This window comes from Rhinolophus sinicus, chromosome 5, assembly GCF_057876585.1.
Source record: "Rhinolophus sinicus isolate RSI-liver-muscle chromosome 5, RSI-T2T, whole genome shotgun sequence".
Taxonomy (NCBI): domain Eukaryota; kingdom Metazoa; phylum Chordata; class Mammalia; order Chiroptera; family Rhinolophidae; genus Rhinolophus; species Rhinolophus sinicus.
The window spans coordinates 78902573-78910198 of record NC_142505.1 but is presented as its reverse complement, the minus strand read 5'-3'; the positions used below and the strand labels follow the sequence as shown (position 1 = coordinate 78910198).

At 41.8% G+C, this 7626-nt stretch overlaps 1 long non-coding RNA gene across 1 annotated transcript; it reads right to left on the bottom strand.

Moving 5' to 3' along the window:
* Positions 1–1964: 1964 nt before the first annotated feature.
* On the bottom strand, positions 1965–6883 carry LOC148758276 (uncharacterized). Its single transcript, XR_016021442.1, has 3 exons — positions 6766–6883; positions 3838–3937; positions 1965–2606 (listed from the first exon to the last, which is right to left on the bottom strand). It is a non-coding gene; the product is annotated as an uncharacterized LOC148758276 (long non-coding RNA).
* Between the last annotated feature and the right edge of the window lie 743 nt (positions 6884–7626).

Sequence of the window (7626 nt, the reverse complement as noted above, 5' to 3'; positions counted from 1 at the left end):
GCTTTTCATGCATTTCTTTGGGAAACACTTGCTCCTTATTGCTTGTGGATAACCCAAGGGTGCTGACTTGAAAACCAGAGTTTTCTGGGTGTGTTTCCTCTTAAGTTTTTTAAAAAGAAAAGCTTCCCCTTCTCCTTCCCCTCCAGGTGTTTACTGGACGGCTGGTGGACCTAGGCAAGAAAAGTCCCTCATTCCTGCTGCTACTGCCTGGCTGGGGCTTGTAGGTCAGCATGACCCTGAGCAGCAGACCCAACAACCATTCCTAGAACAGAAGGACAGGGGCAGAGAGTAGGCATCAAGACCAGGTCTGCAACGGCCACCCTCCTTTCCTAGAAACATCTCAGGGGAGGTATAAGTACGTAGAGCCAAGAGTGAGCCCTTGAGCTGGGGTCCCCCACTCTGCCATCAATCAAGGGACCTGGGGCAAGTCCTTCCCACCCAGGCAGAGCCTCAGTTCCTCTACCTGGAAGGGAAGGATCTGGCTGAGCTGCCCCCTCAGTTCTCTCCCCTCCGCTTTGTGTCAGAGAAGATCCAGGTCTCTCATTACTCTGGAAGCTGCAGAGGCTGCCTTACCCATTATTTTTCCACACCCAGATGCTTTGACAGTAATGGAATTTGCATTTATTTTCCTTTACATGCTATTTTAAGCTGTGGATTTAATTATCTCTGTCTTTGATCAAGGCCACCTTTTCTTCATTGAATCTGAATTTGGTGACAGACCAAGTGACTCCAAGAGCTGAACGGCTACCCGGCCCCACCTGCACCCCCTCCAACAGCCACCAACGCTGGACTTACTGAACAGCGTATATAAAAACTCGGCACGTTTGCAGCAGTTTGCAGGCTACGTTTGTTTCTCCTCCAGAGGGTGTTCATGTGCATGAACTAAAGGAGATGGAGCGTGAAGAAGCTGAAAGATCTAACGAGAGGAGAGGCCGGAAGTTTACAGGGAAGATGGCTAATCCTTGCCAATGGGGTGAAAAAGTCAGACATCTGGTTGCTGGTTGTGCTTCCTGCTGAAATTCAGGGCAAAAGGTCCTGTACAAGTTTGGGTCTGGGCTGGAGGAGAAGAAAGGGAGTAGGAGAGTACATGTGAGACAGAAATCCTGCAGCCGGGGGAGGGAGAAGGGGCAGGCGAAAACAACCGTTCCTATATTCTTTCTGCTCAAATCTTCTTCCAAGAGTGGGAAGGCGAGTTGGCACAACATTCAAAGCAATCCAGCTTCTGGGGAGTGAGCAGTATCTAAGAGGCCCTGACAGGCTTGCCCTTGGCCCAACTCTGTGTTTTCAGGAGGAGCCGCAGGGCCGTGATCCAAAGTCCAGCCAGATAGTAGACGCTGGGAGTGAACCTGAAATTCTTCATTAACAGTGCAAATTAGTGAGAAGGAAAAGAAAACAGCTGGATGCTTTGTGTGTGCCCCTGGCTGGAATAACCGCTTCCATTTTAACAACACGTGTGCTTTACGCTTTTACAAAAGACATTCATTGTCCTACATCTGACTCCCATCAGTCTATCCTGTGAGGGACAAGCATGGGGCCTGGGGTAGCAATTCCCATTTCACAGAAGAACAAACAAGCTCAGAAAAGAGAAGCACAGTTGACCCTCGAGCAACACAGGCTTGAACAGCACGGGTCCATTTACACATGGATTTTTTTTCTTTTTTTTTCAGTAAATGTACAGTCAGTTCTCCTCTGTATCCCCTGGTTTTTCACCAGAGGATTCAACGAATGCAGTTCAAGGAACAACTTTAATTCAACCCACATTTCACAGCCTCTTGAGGCCCGATTAGGCTTCTAGGCCCAGACCTTTCCCTTCAACACCTATGGCACCAGGAATTGGGTAGCAGCCTGAGCCCTGTGTGTGGGCACCTGTAGCTTTCTGTCCAAGGTGGTGCTTCTGGGCCACAGAGTGTAGAACCGACTCTTTGTAACTGAGAACTCCCAAAGTATTTGCTAACGACTGCTGGGCCAGCACCTATCGGCCATACAACCAACCAACCTAACTTTAAAGTCAGCTTTCCTTGAAATGAACTTCGAGCACCAGCTCTTGATTTGTTAACAACTGTTGAATCAACACCACACGATGATTTCAACTTTCTATATGTTTGAACAGTTTCATAACACAATATCGGGGGAAATAGTTATTTTACATTTGAACCTCCAAATAAAAGTGGCCTTCCTTCCCTCCTTCCATGCATCATTCAGCAGTTATTTATTGAGCACCGTGCCTGGTACTGGGGAGACAGCAGGGAACCAAACAGCCATGAACTTTGACTTCACACAAATTAACAGGTTAGAAAAATATAATGGTATCTCTTCATAAGTGCTTCGTAGAAAGGGAAAGTGCTCTGGTACAGAAACCTTGAGAGGAGGACCTGTATTCAAGGTGGGGAAGGAGGTCAGGAGGCCAGGAAGCCAGGAGGGAGTGCATACTGAGCAAAGGAAGGGAAGTGCAAAGGCCCTGAGACAGGCAAGGGTGTGACGAGACCGAGAAACTCCAGAAGGAAACAGTGTGGCCCAAGCTCCTCCGAAGGAGGCTGCTCAACCAACAGGTCCATTCAGCGACATGTTTTGGAGGATGGTTTCACTGTGAACCTCAGTTTTCTCACCTGTAAAAGAACGGAGAGTGATACCAATGACTTTGGATGTTTGAATGATCAGATTCCAGTCTAGTAAAATGGAACTCCTGTCCTATACAAAGGGGCCTGTATCATGTTACCAGATTTGCCTCATGGTCACGCTCACTGGTCTTCCTCGGTGGTGGTTGGAACACTTGGCTTTGGGTTTCTCCTACCATGACTGTGTTAAAGGATCTGTAAACAAACACTTGAGAGGTTGTGCTGCAAAAGGACAGAGCAGAGCTTTGGTCCCGGCATGTCTTCACCCTCCTATATATTCTTTGCAAGCATTTGGTGTTAATGGTAGGTGTCCAGCTTAATAATATACAAGACTGGCCTTTGTAGGTAGAGGGAAAGTACTTCTTTTTCTCATATTGCTCCTGCAACCATACTTAGGAGACATTTTGAAAACTTGGGAGACAGATCGAGATGAGTAGAGAGTTGTTTTCTCAACCGTGCGCTGTCTGGATGCCCTCCGCTCCTTTGCGCATCATGGGATCTTGGGTGGTTGGTATTACAGATGTACGGGTGCTTTCTTGTTTTCTAACAATTATATTATATTTTATATCATGTTTTATAGTTTACAAAACCCTTTGATGAAACTTATTTGAGGGCCTGGCAACTCTGGGAGGCAGGTAACCTGTCACGTTCTAGCTTACCACCTTGTTTGTCATCATATTAATATTTTCTTTTCTGCCTCTTTCCCCCACTTCTAGAATGTAAACCCCAGGATACCTGTCCATCTTGTTCACTGCTGTGTATACAGCACCTAGAAATATGCCTCGCCCACAAGATGTAATCACTAAGTATGCGTTCAATGAATTAATGAATGAATCTTATTCCACAGATGGGGTCACTGAGGATTATTAGCAAGGTGTAGTGACTTTTCCAGGTGCAGGCAGGCGTTAGAAAGTAGGGCCAGGATGAGAAATCAGAGTTTTTGACTTCTCATCTAGGACTCTTTCTGGGATACTAGCCCTCGTCCCATAGTATATTCATAAGCTCAGAGATCTATGAAATATATTATGTATCTGAACTATCTAAAATGGCTATCCTAACAGCCTACTCTTACTATCAACTTGATTTTTTGTTTTCTAAACAAAGGGGATTAGAAGCTCTAATGTGGAAAGGAGCAGTAAGGGAAGGCCAGAGGCTGACATCAAAGGAGAGGCAGAAAGACTGAGAAGTAGGCCTGCAGCTCCAAGCTGCTGGGGTCGTTTACCGTAAGGGAAAACTGCGCCACACATCCTTACAGCTCTCGACGAAGTGTGTCCTTGTATCACAGCATTTGATGAACTTTCTGGAAAATTCCAAGTGTTTACCTGGAAAACAGGAGTAGACTGGGCAGACGTCCACTGTCGACTTTATAGAGTCCTGCATTGTTTATGTTTGTGCAATGAGGTATATTAAGCATAACAAAAGCCAAAGCACTCACTATATTTAATATGTTCTATTTAATAAGCCTGGAAAATGTGCACTTCAGTTAAGAATGTTTCCATAAAAAATAATTAAGGTTTAAAAAAATAATTAAGATATAAAGGAAAGGATCATTTTCACTGGCAGGTCAAGTTGCCACTATGAAATAATGCTTAACACACACTGAAAGCCTGTGACATGCCAGGCTCCATGCTAAGCACGTTGCTTACTTATCACATGGACCTCTCATTACAACCCTATGAAGCAGTCCCTTTTATTGTCCCAATTTTATGTGACAGCAGGGCTCATAGGGTTATGATACTCGCACACAGGCACACAGGAAAGCTAGAGCTTGGCCTCAAACTCAGACCTTTCTCACATCAAAGCTCAAGTTCTTAAATGCCCAGAACTACTTTTTTTTGTGTGTGTGTGAATACTGTGCGAAGGGGTTGTGGCAGATTAGAGGTGCAGAAAAGTGTCTCCATTCTACAAAACAGCATGCCTTCGACAATTCTTTCCCTGCTCCCTGCTGGTTACAGATGTTAATTAAAAAACAAAAGAAAAAATACCCTCTCTCTTCCAGCTGCCCACTGCCCCCGTCCCCCAAACCTGAAGCCACTAGTACCAGCTCACCCCATCCCAGAAACGCATGGCTACCTGCTTGTGAACAAAGGACGCTAACCCCATCTTCAGTTGATTTAACTTGTAATGATTCTATTATATCTTCAAAAATGTTGCTTATCTCATCTAATTGGCGTTTACAAAACAGCATATGAAAGTTTCAAGATATTTCTCTTTGGATCCAAGAAAGAATTTGGACACTTGAGTCATGAATTCCTCAGGGAACTGCTTTGCATCTTTAGAGTGGAATGTGACATCTTGAAATACGGAGATGATGGTTATGGGGAAACATATTGCTACCTGAGACACATAAATTAAAAAACGAAGGTGAAGTCTGAGTATTTTCTAAGTAAGTTACTTGCTTTGTATCTTTAAAATAGACCCTTGATCTGCATGTATAAGCTCAGAAGAAGATGCTTTGGTGCTGTCTGAGGCTCAGAAAATGAAAGATCCAGTCCGTTCCTGGAGGGAGGAAACTTTGCTTCTGTTGGATCAGTCTGGATGGAAAAGGTTTAGAAAAGATGTCTGCAGTGCTCACATCAGGAGCAGTAGCTTCTAGCCAGGAGGCAGGAACCAGACCAACCTAGAACAAGGTGATGAACCTCTCTAAATTTTATCAGTTTCCTCCTCTATAAAACAAGCGCAAGTGAAGACTGTATCAAATGGGAGTATAAAATGAGATTAAACATGTAAAAGCCTTTAAGTATTGCTAGCACAAAGCAAATTCTCAATACAAACTTAAGTTATTTTTACAGTCTCATTGAAGTGCAAAATATTGACTAACTCACACAAATTGTCACAATGTGGTTGTGAAAAATGCCACAAAGTGTAAGGTGCAAGAAATGAAGGTAAAACTAAAATCAAAAGGATAAGAATTCTTACAATGGGAGGGCAGTATTATTCAAATTCTGCTTGGCAAAACCCAGCTATGTCATAATTTCCTTTAGTGCTCAGGGATTATAACTTTTTTTAAAAAAAATCTGCAACTGTAAACAGCAAATATTTATACGTCAATATTGTTTTATATTTATATAACTTTGATTATGAATGAGGTTAAATGTTTTCAAATATTTATTGGTCATGTGAGTCTTTCTTTAATTATTTTATTTATGATCTTTGCCCAATTTTCTGATGGGGGGGTGGTCTGTATTTTTCTTATTTTTAAAAGCTCTTTATATATTAAATATATTAACCCTCTGTCACATTTATCACAGAAATTTTTCCAAATTTGTAATTTATCTCAATTTTCTAATGGTCTTTAAATTTAAAAAAGTATATATTCAAGTCTATTAATATTTTGATAAATATAATTAATTGCTATTGTTGATTGTGTGTTTAAAGATTTCTTGCCTTTAACATCAGATAAACATTTGCCTATGTTTTTTTTTTCTGGTTTTATTTTTGATTTGCATACTCATAAAAATTTTTTTTAATCTCTGCAATGTTTCAATTATGTTTTATTGGCTCTACAGCCATTTAATTTGATTCTTACTGAGGATAGCCTATATACTTCTTGGAATCAGTCTCTATTATTTATTCTCCGAGTAGTTCATTTCCTTTCTTATAATCTTTATTGCTTTTCCTATTTCCTTACATTTTGTAAAGATGGCTAAAGTTTATTCTCCATCGCAATGATTTAATTTTCTAGGCATTTAGTTTTTTATTGCCTCCAATTCAGATGATTTCAATCTTACCATTAATATATGCATTTTTGTATCCTCCTTATATTCCTTTGCATCTCATCTTGTTTTTTTCTCATGATTTTCTACTTCTATTTCATAGAAGCTAAGTGTAATGAAGGTGCCAGTTTTCTAAAATTTTCTTCTGGGTTTTGCCATAAATCATTTTCAGCGTTACATTCCTCCTGTGAATTTTTAAGATGCTGTTCCTGTATTCTTCACTAGGGTTTCATTTGTCCCTGGCCAGGTTACCCCCTCTCCACTTGGTTCTGCACAAAGAGAGAACTAACTAAGGGGTAGATGAGTGGGTCGATTGCTCTGCCCCACTTATGAATTCACCAGTAGAGCAGGTGGCTATAGCCAATAAGAATAACTGTCACGGATTTTAGCAGATCTTTTCTTATAAAAAAGAAAAAAAGAAAAGAAAAACTTACCTGGAACTCAAACATAAAAATCCATAAAATCAAAAACCTTCATTGAAGTGAGGGATAAATGCCCAGAATATCACTCCTCCCATACACCTCTCCTGTCCTAAGGCAAATTTCCTCCTTCTTCCCAGATCCCAGCTTTTTGATGGGTTGAACTGATGGGACAAATGAGAAATGCAAACCCTCATCAGGCACTGTTATGAAGATTTCTTCTCTCTTCCTTATTCTCAAAGCATTGGCCTTGGGACCTCAGCCCTTTAAAATTCCCCACACCATCCCTTTCTCTCTTGCCCACCCCCAAACTCCCTGCCCTCCCTATTTCTGTGATTTGCAGTCTCTGGATCAATGTAGAGCATGAGGAATTGGAGGGAATGGAAAACGATCATCCTCAGAACTCATCAAAGGCAACCTCGCCCAGAGGGGTAAAAAATGGAGAAAGTTGCTGAATATTCTTTCTGCCTTGTTTCTAAGAAGCAGGGATGCTCTGTTTCATGAGTGAAGCAGGATTGTCACCATTTCCCCCTCTATCCTACTCCATTAGCCTGATATTTGGTGGAAATTGTTCCCAAATTCAGTTTCTAGGTTAGCCTTCAGGCAACATGAGTCTTGAGCCTCTTCTGGACCTTCACGAGTATTTTGGTGGGAAACTGGGGATAGGGGCTGGTATGAAGCTGCTTGCTTGTATTGAAAACTGCAGAGTCCGAGGATAATGATTTATCTGTGGACCCTGGGGACCATAGGATGGCTCCTGCTTCATCTATAGAAGCGGTCTTATATTTATATGTATTTAAACTTCTCTTTCTATTTACAAATTTCAACCTTTAAAATGCTGACTTCTCGTAGTTTATAAGATATCCAATATATCAT